The following is a 21,033-nucleotide window of genomic DNA, read 5'->3' on the forward strand; positions in this document are numbered from 1 at the left end:
ATAGTAAAATAATATAAAAAAGAAGAGAGAGGGGCGTCAGTAGTTCATATATTCTAATGATTCATTTAAACCAAATGGGGAAAGAGAGTTTAATTTAAAAATCCAGAACATTTCCTTCCTACATAATGTCTGGAAAGAATAGGGGACCCATTCAAAGGGTGTAACTGACAAAGAGGAAGGGTCACCGTCGTGATGAAGGGCATAATGGCGGGAAACGCTATGTGTATTCATTTTTCGTCGCATATTCGAGCGATGCTCGTTCATGCGTTCCCTTAGTGACTGAGTAGTGTGACCTACATATAAAAATTTACATAAATAAGCAATATTAGTGATGCTGCAAGACATATTATGTTTTAGAATAACATGTTCTCTAGGGTGGGGTAGGGTTAATTGTTTGCCGCAAACATTAATCATGTCACAGCACATGCACCTTTTTCCACCACACTTGTGGGAACCAATAAACATTTTTGGACTGAGCTTTTCCAAGCCGATCCTGGAAGGATTAAAGCTTAATTGTGTTGTCGCTTTACTACCCCCACTGGTTAATTTAGGGCAGAATATTTTTCAGAGTCTGGGCTCTCTTAAAAATTAGCTTACAGGTTTTAGGAATGGTTGTACCTATAATGGGGTTTTTTAACAAAATATTCCAATGTTTATATTATTTCGTATTATAGCGAGTGATGAAATTGAGATTAAAGTGTTTGGTGTCATCTTGTTCGCCAATGGTTTTCTTTTTTCCTTTAAGACTTTCTGTTTGAGAAATTTCAAGAGCCCTTTTCATCGATTCGTTCACTAGTTTACTCGGATAACCTTTATTCAAAAATCTCTGTTTCAGAACGGATAGTTGTTCCTTACATGTATTATCATCAGAACAGTTCCTACGAATTCTACGCATTTGACTATAGGGTATATTATTCCGCCATTTTGTATGATGGCAGCTTTTGTAGTCTAGATAGCTGTTCATATCTACTTTTTTTAAATGCGTTTTAGTGGTGATTTCATTATTGATAATTTCTAGTTCTAAGTCTAGAAAAGTAGCTTTAGTGGGGTGATGTTCAAGCGTGAGAGTAATGTTCCAGTCATTTTTGTTAATTTGTTTGGTGAATTCTGTAAGTGATGACGAATCTCCATTCCAAACCATGATGATATTGTCTATATATCTTCTATAAAATACAATATTAGGATGTGATAGAAGGCCATGTTCCTCCTCAAACGCACCCATAAATAAATTTGCATAATCTGGGGCGAATTTAGTCCCCATTGCTGTCCCTTTACATTGTTCATAGATTACATCCTGAAATATAAAATAATTATGATGGAGTATAAAGTGTATAGAATCCAAGACAAAGGATTTCTGAACATTCGGCATCAAAGGGTCTGAGCTAATTGTTTGATCTATTGCACGGAGGCCCAAGGTATGGGAAATGTTACTGTAAAGGGAAGTAACATCTAATGTGGCCTAATAGTAGGTATCCTTCCAAACAAAAAGATTTAAAGTGGTAATCAGATGCGAGGTGTCACGCAAAAAAGACGGCAGCTGTAAAACATATTTTTTAGAGATGGGACGGGGGATTCGTCGAATCCTCAAATCCCTCGAATCTTGCTGGATTCGTGGGATTCGTGGACTCGAATCCCGACGTAATTTACCGGATACGAATCCGACGAATCCTGGTGGTGCCCAGACTGGTAGTGGCGGTGGCAGGGCACTCTAGAAGAAGAGCGCTTCGCTGTTGCGACAGGGGAGGGAGAGGCGTTTCCTTTCCCTGTTCCTCTGATAGGCTGCCGGCACAAGGCCCGCAGCCTATCAGAGGCCGGTGCAGGCGGCGCGATGACGTCTGGCACTATGATACTACTGGCACATTGGGGGGGGGGCACTATGATACTGGCACATTATGGGGGGAGATGGCACTATGATACTACTGGCACATTGGGGGGGAGGCACTATGATACTGGCACATTATGGGGGGAGATGGCACTGATATTACTGGCACATTGGAGGGGGAGGCACTATGATACTGGCACATTATAGGGGGAGGTGGCACTATAATACTGGCCCATTATGGGGGAGATGGCACTATGATACTGGCACATTATGGGGGAGGTGGCACTATAATACTGGCACATTATGGGGGGAGATGGCACTATGATACTGGCACATTATGGGGGGAGGTGGCACTATAATACTGGCACATTATGGGGGAGATGGAACTATGATACTGGCACATTGGGGGGAGATGGCACTATGATACTGGCACATTATGGGGGGAGATGGCACTGATACTACTGGCACATTGGGGGGGCACTATGATACTGGCACATTATAAGGGGAGATGGCACTATGATACTGGCACATTGGGGGGAGATGGCACTATGATACTGGCACATTATGGGGGGAGATGGCACTGATACTACTGGCACATTGGGGGGGGCACTATGATACTGGCACATTATAAGGGGAGATGGCACTATGATACTGGCACATTATGGGGGGAGATGGCACTATGATACTGGCACATTATGGGGGGAGGTGGCACTATGATACTGGCACATTATGGGGGGAGGTGGCACTATAATACTGGCACATTATGGGGGAGATGGAACTATGATACTGGCACATTGGGGGGAGTTGGCACTATGATACTGGCACATTATGGGGGGAGATGGCACTGATACTACTGGCACATTGGGGGGGCACTATGATACTGGCACATTATAAGGGGAGATGGCACTATGATACTGGCACATTATGGGGGGAGATGGCACTATGATACTGGCACATTATGGGGGAGGTGGCACTATAATATTGGCACATTATGGGGGAGATGGCACTATGATACTGGCACATTATGGGGGGAGGTGGCACTATAATACTGGCACATTGGGGGGGAGATGGCACTATGATACTGGCACATTATGGGGGGGAGATGGCACTATAATACTGGCACATTGGGGGGGAGATGGCACTATGATACTGGCACATTATGGGGGGAGATGGCACTATAATACTGGCACATTGGGGGGGTGGCACTATGATACTGGCACATTGGGGGGGAGATGGCACTATGATACTGGCACATTATGGGGGGGAGATGGCACTATAATACTGGCACATTGGGGGGGAGATGGCACTATGATACTGGCACATTATGGGGGGAGATGGCACTATAATACTGGCACATTGGGGGGGTGGCACTATGATACCGGCACATGGGGGGGACTAGAGAGGCACTCTGCACTTGATACTGTCACATGGGGGGAGGAGAGAGGCATTTGATACTGGCACATGATTAGGGGGGCATCTATGGGGACACTTACTGGCACATTATTGGGTGGCACTGTGGGGCCACTTCTTATTGGCACATTATTGGGGGGCACTATTTGGGCATCTACTGAGGCCACAAAGAAGGGGTATTTTATATGGGGGGCTCTGTGTGGTACTAGTATTATCAGGGGTATTATCTGTTTCTGCAGTATAGTATTGGGGAGCACAGCGGAACAGTATTGGGGGTGTTAGGATGATTTGTACAGAAGATGGGAGGATGATGGAAAAGTAGTAAACTAAGATTTTTTTTTGTCAAACTGCAGAGACGAAAAATGGCTGAAAAATGGTGGTCTGGTCTGAAGGTCTGAAAGGAGAAGATGAGGAAAGAGAACATCTACATCAAAGGAGACGTCACTGGATGTAAGAGGTATGTGGCGCTGTATTACCCTGTATGTTCTGTAGTGATAGGAGCAGGGGCGTAACGATCGCGGTCATATAGGGTGCGACCGTGACTGGGAGGTGGAGGTTCAGACAAACTGACGCGGTCTGACTTTGTTTCTTACACCGTTCACACAATTATGTACAGGATTCGTAGGATTCGAGATTCGAAAGATTCGATATATTCGAGAACCTTTTCGGATTCGGATTTGAAAAAAATTTGATTCGTCCCACCTCTAATATTTTTGTAATAGGCTATCAATATAATCAGATAAATTGGATGTTAATGACCCTACACCAGAAATTATGGGCCTCCCCGTGGGATTAGTCAAGGATTTATGCACTTTAGGTAGAAAGTAAAACCGTGCTAAAGTGGGATGAGATGTTTTCAAAAAACCACGTCCTTTCTTATTAATAATACCTTGACTAAAGCCCTCGTCAATAAGGTATGCTAGATTCTTTTTATAATCATTAGTTGGATCATATGATAAAGTTCGATAATAATCACTATCCGAGAGGATACGTAATGATTCTGCCAGATAGTAGGAAGAATCCATAATGACGATGCCTCCGCCTTTATCGGCGCTTTTAATAACAATGTCTTTTCTCTGTGTGAGAGACCTAAAAGCTTTTGAAAGTTCAGGATTTAAGTTACTATTAGTGGTGGGGTTGGTGGGCGTGGATGAAAACCTCTCTTTGAAGTCTGACATCACCATATTGAAAAAACTTTCAATATGGGCTCCTCTACTTTCGAGAGGGAAAAAAGAGGATTTAATCTTAACATTTGAAATTATAGGGGTCTGTTGAAAATCACAGACCATATTGGTAGATGGTAAGACCACCACTCCACTACTCAATACAGAACTAGCATGATCTATGGATTGTGTGCCAAGAAGATAATCACTATTAAAATCTGATGATGGTGTCGTGGCAGCGATAGCTTGTGCATGTAAAGCGGTAATAACATTAGAACAGTCAGAGGAAGATATTGTGGTGGCAGTAGTGATACCCAAATCTTGTGTGGAGTTTTTGGTGGTAAAATGTCGATGTAAAGTTAGTTTACGTGTAAATTGATTCAAGTCGACAAACAATTCAAATAGATTGGGTTGAATAGTTGGACAGAAAGAGAGTCCTTTGCCCAGTAATTCAATTTCCTTCCTTGTTAAATTATGTTTCGATAGATTAAAGATTCCTAGTTTTCTTTCAAAATCTATAGGGTTATAAGTAACACTATTTACTTTCTTATGTTCAGGGTTTGTTTTCTTGGTTTTAATTTTTTGTTGACTGGGGCATTGTTTTCCACTTCCCCTGCATCCTCTAGGTCTACGTTTGATCTTTTTTCTTCTTTAAATTTGAAACTGGTGTATAAAAGTGTGTTATCTTGAGTGATTGAGGGGTGATGGTAGGTGTCCTGGGTGGAGAGGGGTCGATGGGTCTTAGTAGTGGGCTTAAGGCTAAAAAACTCATCAGTATTTTCCTGGTCGGTAATATCGAGGGTCCCTTGTTGATGGTCGGGGAAACCTGTTCTGAAAAAGAAGAGAGGTTAGTAGGTAGAGCTAAAAAATCTTCAGGACTAACAGATTAAACAGAATGCGTAGAAATATTAAATGGATGAGAAGAACTATCAAGGGAAAGAGGAATGGTGGATGACTGAGGTGAAAAATAGACGGACAGATTGGTAAGTGGTTCCAATGATTTAGAGGTATTGGAATCAGATAGATTAAATGAAGCTAATGGAGAGTCTATTAAAGCCTGTGATTGAGAATTAGTTCCTGAAACAGATGACGGAAGTGGTGGAGGGATGAACTCTAAAGGGTGAGATACAATTCCTTCTTTTGATGAAACCTGTGACCTTAATGTAGTGGGAGGTATAATAGACTCAACCTCAGTGGTGGAAGGGGCACTCAGACAGAGGGACAAGGATGACCCTGGGCCCATTGCATTAAAATTAGAAGGGCCAGATGCTTGATGATTCATGTTGGTCCTAGTCTTTGTGAGTGTACTGTCATTAATCCTTGGATTTGGACTCTTATTAGATGGAACATGGTGATTCTGTCTGGTATTATGTTGAGGATAAATCCTACTATTATACACAATCCTTGTGTTGACAGGTCTAACATGATGGGAAGATACAAGGTTTTGGCTCAAACAAGAATAGGGTGGCCGATGTCGTATATTGGAAATATTAGTGGTGGGAATGAAATTGTAATTATTATTTTTATTTTTATTTCTACTTTTACTTATATCTTTTTTCCTTTCCCATACTCGAACCAAACATTCTTTATAATCCAGCAAATCACAACGGAGTTTATTACATTTGTTGAGGACCTCATTATTCTCTTCCCTTCGTCACGACGGTGACCCTTCCTCTTTGTCAGTTACACCCTTAGAATGGGTCCCCTATTCTTTCCAGACATTATGTAGGAAGGAAATGTTCTGGATTTTTAAATTAAACTCTCTTTCCCCATTTGGTTTAAATGAATCATTAGAATATATGAACTACTGACGCCCCTGTCTCTTCTTTTTTATATTATTTTACTATATATATAATTTTTTATTTTATTTATTGTATATATATTTTTTATTTTATTTAAAACCACGTAAAATCATTTTAAATTTAAAATTATTTTATTTAAAATTATTTTATTTAAAATTTTCTCTATTATAAACAATTGGTTTGCTTATAAAATTAATTTTATTAAATTAATTTAATATCAATGTATTATTAATTTATTTAAACTTAATTTATATAAAAAAAACTTTGTATATCTTCTCCAATTGATGGTGGTGCATATATAAAATTATAATCAGGAGGTTCAAATATTTTAGAATTTATGCTTTTAGTTATACTTTCGTTGGTTTTTATATTATATTATATTATATTATATTATATTATATTATATATTTACATATTAAAGATTGGTTTAATATCCCCCCAAGTGATCCTTAAAATGCTTCTTTGTGCACATGCATATATTTGAAAAACCTTTTTTCTTATTGATTATATTATTTCTGACTATTCCTATGGTCATTCCTGAGATCTTGTTCTCGGTTTTGTGTTAGTATGGGGCATTAGCTCCTGTCCATGTGTGTTTTTTCTATAGCGCTTGGATAACTATGTGGTGGAGCGCATGCTGATTTGTGTGCGTTCCACGGTCGTTGGGCATCTCATGGGGCCGCCTATCACGTGGCTCTCCCTGCGCTCCGTGCGGTGGCATGAACATCCGGTCTGTCTGAGTGGAGCGCACACGTAACTGTGTGCGTTCCATTGGTCACGTTCCATCCCACAGACCCTCCGCTGCACGGACATCTCCAGTTTTTTGTTTCTTTGTTTCTTTGTTTCTGGTATGTAAGCAGACCTTTTTTTTAATATCTATCTGTATTAATATGAATATTGACCCTAAAGTCCATTGGAACGCTTATATAGCTCCATGCGTTCCACTGACGTCATTTCCGGTTTTACCCACAACTACCGGACGAAATAAGGAATTTAACTCATTCTTTATACCTTAATATGCTAATTCTAATTATAACACCTTTTGTCACCTTCTAGGATCATTGTAAAGTATATCTGTAGATATAGAATCTGTAGATTCTTATTCACCTTTCCTATCTGCTCCTGATGAAGGGGGGTATTATATGGACCCCCGAAACGCGTTGAGCTTGTTTTATTTCCAATAAAGAGAGATTTCATGAAGTTGAGGATCCGGCTGCTGTTTTCCATCTTCACTGCAGATCTGGTCCACTTACCTGGATTTCTACCATTCTACTAACTGTTGTGGAAATTTTATTAGGATGTGTTTTTAATATATTGTGTATTGTCATCATGTCTCTCAGTGTTAGGGTAAACCATTGGAGTGGATATCTTCCCGCGTATGTCTTGTCACAGCTGCTGGGCGCAGAGGTCTCCGTCAGTGAATGGTCCATGTGCTAAGCACTGGGCTGTGGGCCGGGGGAGACTGATGTGTTCAGCAGAGCAGTGTTTTTTTGGCTGATGTATGGACGCCGGCTAGGGCTCCCGCGCAAGACGTGGATTTATTGGCTTGGCGTGGATGCATTTGTTAAGAGAACAATATATGAAGGGAACATGCGTTTGTTGTCTCTAGTGCGCCTGATCAGCCGCTGGAGATAATGACGTTGTCCTGTAAATAAACATGCATGAGGATCATAGTAACTTTATCTGGAATTGATCACTGAGCAAGGCTGGATAAAATTAGCTCCAGTGGTAATGGTAGGTTATAGTATACATGTGTTTGTTAGCTGGCTAGGTTATTCTAAATGATGGTGTCTTGTCTTCCTGTATGTCATCACTTCCTGTATGTCATCACTTCCTGTATCCTTGTTTTGGGCCAGCCCCTTTACACCTTTTGTGAGTAAATAAAAGAAACAGACTGGGCAGGGAGGGGAGGAGTGCCCAGCAAGAATTCAAGCGAGATGGTAACACCTGGGTCTGCCTCTGACTGTGGTTGAGGGAAACGAGATTTGCCTATTTCTTTACACAAAGTTTGATGCGAGCAGATTACAACTATTAATATTTCTACAACAGTTTGGCGAGCTCAGTTAGGAAGATAATTTTCCCCCCGTTATCAGTAGAACTTAAAGGAGACACAGCTTAATTTTCAAAAAGCAAAAAAGCCCGGCATAAGGTAATATCCTTCTCATTTTTGAGAAAGTTTTGCTCTTTGTGAACTGAAATCTGTGTACTCCAATCTGCTGATATCAGAAAAAATCTACTTAAAGAACCTTTTGGTGTATGTGGTTGTTATCTGCTGCGTCAAAGGGTGTAGGGATAAGGCAAGCGCTTTTCCGTTGTGTTGATTGTATGGAGGTTGTATGATGAGATAGTGTGCTGAGCAGTACAGGGTATTGTGTTTTTTTTGTAACTTCTTAACTTTTATATTACTGTGATTTTGTAAGAGGTGATTTTATAGAGGTTTATAGAGGCAGCAATTGGTTTTAGTGTTTTTATATTGTTAAGCTGTAAATCACCCGCAGAGTGGAGGTTTTGCTCTGGTTTCGGGGGTAGGGAACAGGGAATATAGAAACTGTTTCTATTGCTGGATTTTGTAGACACTATCTTGATTTCCTTTGTGTGATGACCATGAGGCTTGTCGGCCATCTTTAAGACCATGTGCTTTGTCGGCCATCTTTACGACATGTGGTTTGTCGGCCATCTTAGTTAGGTTGCTATGGAAAGCGATTTGGTTGTTTTTGCCTGAAATGTTTCTTTTGTCCAGAATAATTATCTTGTATTTTTGGATCTTTCTATGTACAGTTTGATTTTGATTTGATAAGTTTTGTGCTGGATATCAGTGGAGTGTTCGGTTATGTTATAGCTCAGTGACCAGTCTGATACAGGAATCATTGTGTGAACATTAGTGGCAGTTTAGCGGTGAAATAGTCCTATAGTTGATGATTCTGCTTAATGTTTGGATATCTGTGGCTGTTACACTGAATTGTAGACTTGTTTGGCATAATTAATACGGGTATTACAGTGAAGAAAGGAGGTGCTTGGTACCAGTGTTTTGTTTTCTTGTGCAATGGAAAGAATGGCGCAAAAGGAAAGGCAAGTATGCTCTGATTTTTGCTGATGGGTGGATAGCGGATAAATATCAGGAGTCTTGTAGGCTGAAGCTGAGTTTGGAAGGAGAAGTGGAAGATTTAAAAGTGGAAATTGTTAAATTGAGAACTCTTGTCCAGCAGGCAGCTGAAGCTAGCACTAATTATGAATGTACTGTGAGGTGTAATACTGAGCTGCGCAAGGAAAATGAATGTTTATCTGAAAGCCTGACTCATGCACATGGTGCTGTAAGGGAATTGCCAGAGTTATTGAAACAACCGTTAGAGAGTAATGTGTCTGGGATTAGAGGCAATGTATAGGCTGTAAGCATGGGGAAGTCTGAGGACTGTGGTTCAGATAGTGGAACCGACTCAGGGATGGAGATGGATAATGTGTCTGACCCTGGAGTTGGAAGTATTAACACAAGGCCAGAAGATTCCTCAGATGAGTCCGTGGTAAGTGGACTCAATACAGATAGTAGTGTGGGATCTAGTCATGCTAGGATGGTTAATGTTTTGCGCCAAGTCAAATCACCATGTGCCCAGACAAGGTATTGTGCAGGGAGGCAAGCTATTTGTTGTTTTGCATGCAGGGAATACGGGCACATTGCACGATATTGTAACGTTGCTAATGGAAACAGACACAGGTATGTTAAGTACCCCAGAACCACACCTAGAAGTGAAGTGGTTTATTCAGCAAGGTGGGGTAATGGTCCCAGACATGGTTCTTTACAAAGGCATAGAACCCAGGGTCAGCCAAGGTCATTTATCAATGAAGCAGATTTTAAATCCCAATATGAACGGTTAAAATTTGAAAATGTGAAGCTCATAGAGGAAAGAGATCAGTTCCTGGAATTCAGTAAAGTTTCTAATTTTTGTGTGCCAAAGAAGGGGAAATTAAGGTCTTTGTAAACCATTTTAACTCTTAAGACCTAATTTAAATAGATTTTTCCCTTCCCCTAGGAAAAACCGGTTTTGCGACCTTATAATGTTGAATCCTGCTTCTCTGGTATGAATCTGAAGCTGTTTGGGGCTGGGCAAATTAACATTTCAATGACTGGGTGGGTAGAAATTCTCCTGTACGGTTTCAGGTGAACCCTCCAAGACATTGATTTGATAATTCAGTCCTACAGATGTATCATCGTTACCGCTCCCTTTTTTTAAAAAAATTCTGTTTATTTGGAGCAGATTCACAAAAAACAAAGCAAGGGTCATGTACCCGCATATCATACATTATACATACTTTCCCCACATGACCTCCAAAGGAAGTCAGGGAGTCAAATACAGCATCATAGGGGACATGAGTTCAGTATACATGAATCTGACTGCATTTTTAATTTTTACTTAAAGTAAGTAGGAACAGAAATAGAAAAGAAAAGAAAGGGGAGAGATGGGAGGGAGAGAGGACTATACTGCCAGGGGTCCCAAGGTATTACCTAGAGATGCTTTAAGATACCATGAGGTGTACTGAAAGGGTTTAACTAATTCCCCAATCTCTATCGGACTAAGGTGCGTGGTAATAAAAGTGCGCCATTTATTGAAGAATTTGGAAGCTGAACCTTCTTTGTGCCTAGACGCTTCAATCCTTTCAAATCCCAATAGAACTTTCAAATCAGAGATCACAGCTGGAATGTCTGGCATGGCATCTATGAGCCATCTTTGGAGCAAGACTCTTTTGGCTACTAATAAAACAGAGTGCAATATGATCGGTATCTGAGTTGGGTTTTCCGGACGTATATAATGGAAGACCAGGGCCCGGGGTTCCATAGGTAATTCCACCAACCAGTTAGTCTTGATATAATCAATCACAGCGGCCCAAAATTTGACTACCTCAGGACATGTCCATATGCCATGCCAGAAATCCGTAGCCGCCAATTTGCAATTTGGACAATGTGTGATACGGTCCGGAAACTGAGGCGAGGCTGGAAAATTAAAACCATAGATTGCCAGATGCATCATTTTAAAATACGTTTCACGCCAAGTCTCACCTATCACGCACTGGCGTACCTTACTCCAGCCTTCCAGGATCTTTACCCCAATCTCATCATCCATGATGATACGCTCCCATTTCTTAAAAAGTGTGGACACTTTGGCTTTCGTGAAATTGCCTGAAAAGGCCCTATACAACCTAGAGAGAGAAACTGTTTGGGGAGAGAAACTGAGGATCTCGTCAAAGGAATTTGTGGTCGCCTCCCTTGACAGATCATGCAGTCTATGTGAACAGAAACCCACAATCTGCATTATTTGCAGGAAATGGGAATCCGGTAGGGCGTATTTTTCCTTCAGTTCTTTTGGGGTCAGCCAACGCTTTTCCCCTTGGTGCATCAGATGTTCCGCCCTAGTCAAACCTCTAGATACCCACTGCTCAGGGGGTCTCAAACTAGTACCTGACGGAAATTCCGGATGACCCCATAGCGGCATCCATTTAGAGATTGCATGAGGCAGATCTACTGTCTTCCTGATCGCCTTCCAGGCTGCTATCGTATCTCTCAATAAAAGCGAGGATTTAATATCCCCAGGTAACGCGGCCAGGTTAGACTGAAGGCACGATACCAAATTCCAGGGAGCTACCAGGTTTTGTTCCAATTCCCTATTAGAGAAAAGATCAGTATTGTGCACCCAATCAGATATGTGACGCATAAGACATGATAAATTGTAACACCGTACATTCGGGAATTTCACCCCTCCTTCTGGTTTCCACAGCATAAGCTTCGAAAGAGAGATACGAGGGCGCCTGCCAGACCACAAAAACGTGGTAAACGTTTTATTCAGGGCAGTGACATCAGTATGTTTCAGTAGGATCAGAAGCGTTTGGAGGGGGTAGAGCAACTTAGAAAAACACATCATTTTAATGAGCTGGCATCTTCCTAATAGAGATAAGGGAAGTGAATGCCATTTCTGTAGTTCAGATATTATTTTCGCTATGAGGGGAGGGTAGTTTAGCGAGTACAGTGACCCCGGGAGCTTACCGATTTTAACCCCTAAGTAAGTGACATATTTCTTAACAGCAGACAAAGAGAAACCTATGTCCAACCAAAACTGTGGTGGGTTAGTGGCGTGTAACTCCAGAATCTCACTTTTAGACGAGTTTATTTTATATCCCGAGAAGGACCCAAAAAAACTTAGGAACTCCATTAAGGGGCCTAAGTGTCGCTGAGGAGTTTCCATAAAAATTAGAAGATCATCAGCATATAAAGCTAGTTTGACCTCTTTCTTACCTATAGTGATGCCTGAGTACATGTCAGAGTCCTCTAAAAATCTAGCTAGAGGCTCGATGGCTAGGTCAAAGAGGAGGGGGGAAAGCGGACAACCCTGTCTAGTTCCTCTCTGAAGGGGAAAAACCTGAGACAAGAAACCACCCGTATGAATGCGCGCCGCTGGGCTGGAATAGAGACCCTTCAGAAAAGTTCGGATATCCCCAAAAATCTTGAATTTATCGAGCACCATCCCCAGAAAGTCCCATAGCAATGAATCAAAAGCTTTTTCCGCATCTAAAGCTAGCAAAATAGGGGTCGTGGCTGGCAGAGGGCGGCGCCGAACCCAATCCAAGGTCGCCAACACCTTCCTGATATTGTCCACCCCCGACCTCCCTTTAATGAAACCAACTTGGGAAGGACCTACCAGGGCGGGCATTAGTAGGCTCAGTCTGTCAGCCAATATTTTAGTCAAGATCTTGAGATCCTGGTTAATGAGCGAGATCGGGCGGTACGATCCTGGATCTTGTGGGTCTTTATTAGGTTTAAGTATCAATTTAACCACTTCAGCCCCCCTAGCTTAAACACCCTTAATGACCAGGCCAATTTTTACACTTCTGACCTACCCTACTTTCACCGTATATTGCTCAGTCATGCAACTTACCACCCAAATGAATTTTACCTCCTTTTCTTCTCACCAATAGAGCTTTCATTTGGTGGTATTTCATTGCTGCTGACATTTTTACTTTTTTTGTTATTAATCGATATTTAACGATTTTTTTGCAAAAAAATGAAATTTTTCACTTTCAGTTGTAAAATCTTGCAAAAAAAACTACATCCATATATACATTTTTCTCTAAATTTATTGTTCTACATGTCTTTGATAAAAAAAAAATGGTTGGGTAAAAAAAAAATGGTTTGGGTAAAAGTTATAGTTAAAAGTTATAGCGTTTACAAACTATGGTACAAAAATGTGAATTTCCGCTTTTTGAAGCAGCTCTGACTTTCTGAGCACCTGTCATGTTTCCTGAGGTGCTACAATGGCCAGACAGTACAAACACCCCACAAATGACCCCATTTCGGAAAGTAGACACCCTAAGGTATTCGCTGATGGGCATAGTGAGTTCATAGAACTTTTTCTTTTTTGTCACAAGTTAGCGGAAAATTATGATTTTTTTTTATTTTCTTACAAAGTCTCATATTCCACTAACTTGTGACAAAAAATAAAAACTTCTATGAACTCACTATGCCCATCAGCGAATACCTTGGGGTGTCTTCTTTCCAAAATGGGGTCACTTGTAGGGTAGTTATACTGCCCTGGCATTCTAGGGGCCCTAATGTGTGGTAAGTAGTTTGAAATCAAAATCTGTAAAAAAATCCGAAAGGTGCTCTTTGGAATGTGGGCCCCTTTGCCCACCTAGGCTGCAAAAAAGTGTCACACATGTGGTATCTCCGTACTCAGGAGAAGTTGGGCAATGTGTTTTGGGGTGTCATTTTACATATACCCATGCTGGGTGAGATAAATATCTTGGTCAAATGCCAACTTTGTATAAAAAAATGGGAAAAGTTGTCTTTTGATCATGAAGCCATGCTGATATGGCGTTATTTGCTTATTTACGTTGAGATGCTCTAAGATAGCATCTCTCAGAAAACCTTCAAACAGTTTACCCACAACAGATGTTAAAGAGGACCTTTCACTAGAATAAAAAATCTAAACTAACTATACAGACATGGAGAGCGGCGCCCAGGGATCCCCCTGCACTTGCTATTATCCCTGGGCTCCGCTCCGTTCGCCCAGTATAGGCTCCGGTATCGTCATATGTTAGGCTCCACCCAGTTGAGCCTGCCGGCGTCTCCTTCTCCCAGGCTGTTGCGCTGGCCAATCGCAGCGCTCAGCTCGATTGGCCAGCACAACAGCCTGGGAGCTGAGCGCTGCGATTGGCCAGCACAACAGCCTGGGAGAAGGAGACCCCGGCAGGTTCCACTGGGTGGAGCCTAACTATGAAGATACCGGAGCCTATACCGGAAGAACGGAGCGGCGCCCAGAGATAACAGTAAGTGCAGGGAGATCCCTGGGCGCCGCTCTCCGTGTCTGTATAGTTAGTTTAGATTTTTTATTCTAGTGAAAGGTCCTCTTTAAACTTACCGGCCTATAGATTCCAGGCTCTGTTTTTGGACCCTTTTTGAATATTGGCACCACATTTGCCATGCGCCAATCCTGTGTGACATTCCCTGTCAGTATAGAGTCCGCAAATATCAGAAATAAGGGTCTGGCTATGACATTACTTAATTCCCTTAGGATACGGGGGTGTATGGCATCTGGTCCTGGCGATTTGTCTATTTTAATCTTTTTAAGTCGCTGATGTACTTCTTCCAGGGTCAGACAGGAATTCATCTGCTTTATACACCAAACAATGATTGTCTTTTAAAGTACATTTAAAATTTTTATTTCCTTTACTTTTACAGCGCACAACAACTTGATTTTAAAAAAAAAAAAGTGCAGCGGGAGCAGTGCGAAAGAATGAAAAACTTAAGGGCAATACAGATGAAAAAAATAAGGTAGCTTAAGCTCCTTCCATTTCATTCCACATGTCCTCTACCATGAGTGTGTATTTGGGGGAAGGAGACAGAAAACAATAGGCTTTTTAATTTGCTCATTAACAAGCCTATTGTTTCTGCTTCCCTTCCTCCACATACACACTCAAACAGACATGCTTTAACTGCAGACTGTCAGCCTTAGGCTACTTTCACACTTGCGTTCGGAGCGGATCCGTCTGGTGTCTGCACAGACGGATCCGCTCCTATAATGCAAACGATGGTATCCATTCAGAACGGATACGTCTGCATTATATTTCACAAAAAAATCTAAGTGTGAAAGTTAGTCAGACGGATCCGTCCAGACTTTGCATTGAAAGTCAATAGGGGACGGATCCGTTTGAAAATTGCACCATATTGTGTCAACTTCAAACGGATCCGTCCCCATTGACTTACATTGTAAGTCAGGACGGATCCGCTTAGCTCCGCACGGCCAGGCGGACACCCGAACGCTGCAAGCTGCGTTCAGGTGTCCGCCTGCTGAGCGGAACGGAGGCCAAACGGTGCCAGACTGACGCATTCTGAGCGGATCTGCATCTACTCAGAATGCATTGGGGCAGTACGGATGCGTTCGGGGCCACTTGTGAGAGCCTTCAAACGGAACTCGCAAGCGGAACCCCGAACGCAAGTGTGAAAGTAGCCTAAGGCGGATGGGACAAGGGGCAAACAAGGCATTTTGCCGCCCCATTGGCAAGTGCCGCCCTAGGCAAATGCCTTGTTTGCCTCGGGATAGATACGCCACTGAGCAGGGGGGGCACCAGGGGGGGCAAGGAATAACCTGGGGGGGGGGGCAATTGCCCCCCCTAGTGACGCCTCTGAGTCTGTGTGAGGGAGGAGGTTCTATATAGAGGAGGAGGGGTGGAGTGTCCCTTTTCGGTGTATGTAAAGTTGAAATCGCAATGCGATTAATTCAAGTTCTATAAATCGCATTGCGATTTCAACTTAGAGCTTCTGCCGACTTCCGTGCTCATGGAGCGTCCCCATCACCATGGGAACGGCTCCATGCTAGAATGTACTGTCGGATTTGAGAAAGTTTAAATCGCAATGCGGTACAGTGTACAGTAGCTGTCTGGTGAACTTCCCCACCACCCCCGACACCCCATTTCTGCTTTTTGGCTGCGTGCGTGATGAAGGGGGGGCTGCAGTTTACAGCCTACTCTCCCATGTACTGTAGTTCCAAGCGGGTCCCGGGTAGTTTCAAGCGCCATCTGGTGTTCACTCAGCAAAATTGCACCACCAAGCGCTTCGGGTTCACAAATGATGCGAGTCTGCAGGGAGCGCTAACGATGATACAACTGTATACAGTTGTATGTGTTCCAAGGAATGTTTTGTTTTTGTATTTGGGTCTCAGTTTTAAGTTAACATTTACTTTTTACTGAATCTCAATGTATATAGCAAGACTGTCTGTAACTGAAGTTTTCTATGTTGTTTTTTTAACTTTTTACATTTTTCTTCTTTTGCTAATCCATTTTTATTTTTAGGTTTTATTGTTGTAATAAAGTTCTTTCCTTTTTTATTTTTCAGTTATTTTTGCCTATTTTTGTTTGGGTATTTCTTTGGTAAATATTCATTTACATTTTTCTTCTTTTACTAATCCATTTTTATTTTTTAGGTTTTTATTGAAGTTTTTTTCAGTTTTTCCTTATTTACCAACCCATTTTTATTTTTAGTCTATTATTAATTTTTTCCTTTTTCATATTTTGGCGCTTTTCTCTTTTTCTTTCTTTTTCTCTTTCTTTCCCTCTCTCTTCTCTGTAGATTTGGTTAGGAGTACTGGGGGTCTCATGATATTGTGTGGGAACTACTGTCTGAATTCAAGGGTTGCTGCTGAGCGAGAGGTTTTTGATCAGTCACTGCAAAAAGGGCTTCGTGTGCTGTTCAGCTTGACTATATAGAATCATATCGGCAAAGGAAAGTGAGTTGATGAGCTTTTTTTTAAGGAGACAAGGTGATTTATATCACCCGGGCATACCAATAGCTGTGTGAGTAACCCCATTCCCCACAGGAGTACTGTGTGTTTGTTTCCTGTGCACCCCTCGTCCCCACAGAAGGTACTGTGTGTTCTCTGTGCACCCCTTTTTCCACTCCAGGTCAATTGGAAGCTCTATCCTGTGGTCAGGTCACTATTCAGAGCCAAAACCGAGGCTGGTATATCTCATTAGGAGACTCTGAGGGCCGCCGTGTGTCGGCGAGAGCCCTTTTCCTCACACTGATTACTCCTTTTCCTGAGGTCTAACTAGGGTGAACGGAGTCCGTGTGTCGGTGCCAGAAACCCTAGGGCAACTCAGAGGCGAATGAAGGGGAGTAGCAGCCGTCCAGGCGTGTGTCGCGGGACAGTCCATGGCGTAGGTCGCGGGACACTGTAGGATGGACGCACCTACTTTTAGAAGGTTCGAGCATGGGTTTAGGGAAATTTAGGGAACAGAAGGGTACCACTTCTGACTATAGGACAGCCAAGCAGTACATGAAATCCATTTATGGAGGAGGAGTTGTTAAGCCCCTCAAAGATTGGCACCAAGGGACTGTAGGTTCAGAGTGGACCATCCCCAAAGAAGGGAGCTTTGAGGTCTGGATTCGGAAAAAGTTTGTCCGTAAATTCCCCACTAGACTCCAAAGCCATGGTTCCCTCCAGAAAGCAGAACTGTGGCTGCACAAATCCATCGATCTCCAGCAACAGGGCATTCAAAAGTCCCAGACAGTGCGAACTAACACTGTCATGTACTCCCGTCCTGCTAAAACTGCAGAGTCCAAGAGAAGCACTTTTCTCTTTCTCTTTCTCTCTCTCTATCTCTCCCTCTCTCTCTCATCCCTCCCTCATCTCTCCATCTAACCTTGAGACGATGCACCATGTTTAATCCAGCTTCTCTTCGTCCTGGTTTTAAGGACGATAAAAAGGGGGAAAAGTGGTGCCGAAAACAACGATCTTCAAACTTTCTAACCTCTCAAATGTCAATCAATTTCTAACCTAGTAGGGAATTACGTTGAGAACTGCCTTTTCTTTGATGGTACTTGGGTCAGATTTTTGCAAAGAAGGTAAAAATCACGGCCGATCCATGGCCTGAATGTTCCGCTGTAACCCTTTATTCCATCAGGTATGCCCCCAGGCAGCCCCACGGGTTATCACCCGATGTTCACCACTGGGTTCAGGAGTCTCTCCCGGACCCAGACTCAATAACCAGTGTTCATTCTAGTCAACCAGATGATTGGGTCGTGCTAAAGAAACATCCGAGGACGGGGCTAGAGCCGAGATATCTTGGGCCATTGCAGGTGCTGCTGATGACGCCAACCTCTCTGAAGTTCGAGGGACGAGACAACTGGATCCACACCGGTCACTGCAAGAAGCTGCTCAACTAAGTCAAAGAATGAAGAGTATCACTTTTGTTTATTTGTTAGAAGGAGACATTTGTTGATAGCACTGGTTTTACATTCCTAGAGGGTAATATCAGCTATAGGTTTAATATTAGCTCTGGCTCCTGCTCCTCGCTTGTTAATCCTGTATGGGTGTCCGGGCAGCTAGGCGGCCCGTAGATGTGGTAAAGGGCATAAGTTTGTGGGATCCTCCAGTTGTTAGGAAGGTATACAGTTATGCCTGGCTAGCAGACACCATTGACAAGGGTCAGGCCCATACTGACAGGAGCAGGGCAGAGGCGGAGCTATGACTAGTGAGGGTCAGAATCCTTTTTAAAGCTTTGGGAGGTCTTGGGGCTCACTGGTTTTCCATTGAATCCTGGCGAAAGGAAATAGGACATGTACTTATGTTTTTTTGTTTCCATTCCTTCTATACGCAGGAGTGAGATGTTCCTGATGTCTAATCGACTGAGTTACCGAAGCCCGAACAGGCAAGACGCCCTGAAGACCAAACTATGGACCAGATGCAGAGGATCCCAAACCAGCCGGCGACCAACACGAATCGCCACCTCCTAAGTCACCTCCCGAAGAAAAAAAGCTACGTGTCAAGATTGACTTTCTGTTTTCAATCATCTGTTTTGTTTTATGGATTCAGGACTTTTCGTAGACAAGAGGGGAGCATATGACAAAGAGGAGGGACTGTTGTGGAAATTTTATTAGGATGTGTTTTTAATATATTGTGTATTGTCATCATGTCTCTCAGTGTTAGGGTAAACCATTGGAGTGGATATCTTTCCGTGTATGTCCTGTCACAGCTGCTGGGCGCAGAGGTCTCCGTCAGTGAATGGTCCATGTGCTAAGCACTGGGCTGTGGGCCGGGGGAGACTGATGTGTACAGCAGAGCAGTGTTTTGTTGGCTGATGTATGGACGCCGGCTAGGGCCCCCGCGCAAGACGCAGATTTATTGGCTTGGCGTGGATGCATTTGTTAAGAGAACAATATATGAAAGGAACGTGCGTTTGTTGTCTCTAGTGCGCCTGATCAGCCGCTGGAGATAATGACGTTGTCCTGTAAATAAACATGCATGAGGATCATAATAACTTTATCTAGCATTGTTCAATGAGCAAGGCTGGATAAAATTAGCTCCAGTGGTAATAGTAGGTTATAGTATACATGTGTTTGTTAGCTGGCTAGGTTATTCTAAATGATGGTGTCTTGTCTTCCTGTATGTCATCACTTCCTGTATGTCATCACTTCCTGTATCCTTGTCTTGGGCCAGCCCCTTTTACACCTTTTGTGAGTAAATAAAAGAAACAGACTGGGCAGGGAGGGGAGGAGTGCCCAGCAAGAATTCAAGCAAGATGGTAACACCTGGGTCTGCCTCTGACTGTGGTTGAGGGAAAGGAGATTTGCCTATTTCTTTACACAAAGTTTGATGCAAGCAGATTACAACTATTAATATTTCTACAACATAGCGATCTCGGATCAGTGGGGAATCACCCCAGGTGTCTTGAGTTTATCCTGGCGGAGACCCCCCTTGTGAAGTGAGTGGAAAAGTTATTTGATCCTATTATTTGGTATATAATTATCTGATTTTATATGTTTATATATATATATATATATTAATCTTCCTTTGACCTCTATTGGGGCACATCCACACACTGGTGTTTTAGTCCATTTTAGCTGCTAGCGGACGAACAGGAATCAGCTTACACTCCTGGCAATCAGTCTCTAACAGCATACAGCGGATCCCCCCAATAACGAGACAAGGCTCCGTGTTGAGGGTCAAGCAGTGGTCTGAGGTGCTGGCACACCCAGCCTGGTTTTTATTACAGTTGTTTGCAAATACAGGTCCGCCCACAGGGAGGTATAAAACAACCAAGCCCATCTGGTGTACACGCCCCTAGGGGACCAGAATGAAGACTGTGACATCACTGTAGGATACACAGAGACAATACATCCCCACAATGCATCATGGTTTCCTCCTCTCTGCCCTGGAGACACCTGAGGCGTAATCCAATTATCTCTCAAGACAAAGAGAAATCACCAATACACATGTGAGAACAACAGGACAGACATCACCATTTAAACACACAATGGGACAATGGCACAATAGAAACACACCCAGCATATTCCTCCCAAGCTGACAAGTTACACTTATTATAAATTGTTACAACTTTGTGAGTTTACATTGGCCATACATATAACTTACATCAATTTACACAGTATAACTTGGGGACAAACCTATCCAAAATTCACTTGAATAGGTTCAGGGGTTTAAAAGTTAGTATGGGCCATAATCCTGAGGCAAGAGGCTGATAAACAGGCCTCTCCAAAACCCAGTGGCGAGGTTGGTTTCGCCACAGTCAGTTAAGGAGATTGTAACCTATGGTCAGTGTTAAGGGACGGGTGCTGTAGAGTTCACTGTCAAGGGAGCCCCACTGCTGTGAAGGTCAAAGTTAAGAGTAAGTTCGTGCCTCACAACCTGAAATTAACATGGATTGTTTGAGGATTTGCATCATTCTATTTACAGAACATGCCCACAACTATGAAGAATTTTTTTATTTTTTATTGTGAAGCAAATAACAAATAGGACAAAATAACAGAAAAAGTCAATGTGCATAACTATTCACACCC

General features: G+C 42.6%; 2 protein-coding genes across 4 annotated transcripts in view; one reads left to right on the forward strand and one right to left on the reverse strand.

The window, feature by feature from the left end:
• LOC120981117 (fatty acyl-CoA hydrolase precursor, medium chain-like) overlaps nucleotides 1-21,033 on the forward strand; it is a 675,808-nt gene that overhangs the window by 442,152 nt on the left and 212,623 nt on the right. The gene's annotated exons all lie outside the window — the stretch shown is intronic.
• LOC120981115 (fatty acyl-CoA hydrolase precursor, medium chain-like) overlaps nucleotides 1-21,033 on the reverse strand; it is a 289,738-nt gene that overhangs the window by 137,327 nt on the left and 131,378 nt on the right. The window lies entirely within an intron of this gene.

This window comes from Bufo bufo, chromosome 10 (assembly GCF_905171765.1).
Source record: "Bufo bufo chromosome 10, aBufBuf1.1, whole genome shotgun sequence".
NCBI classification, from domain to species: Eukaryota; Metazoa; Chordata; class Amphibia; order Anura; family Bufonidae; genus Bufo; species Bufo bufo.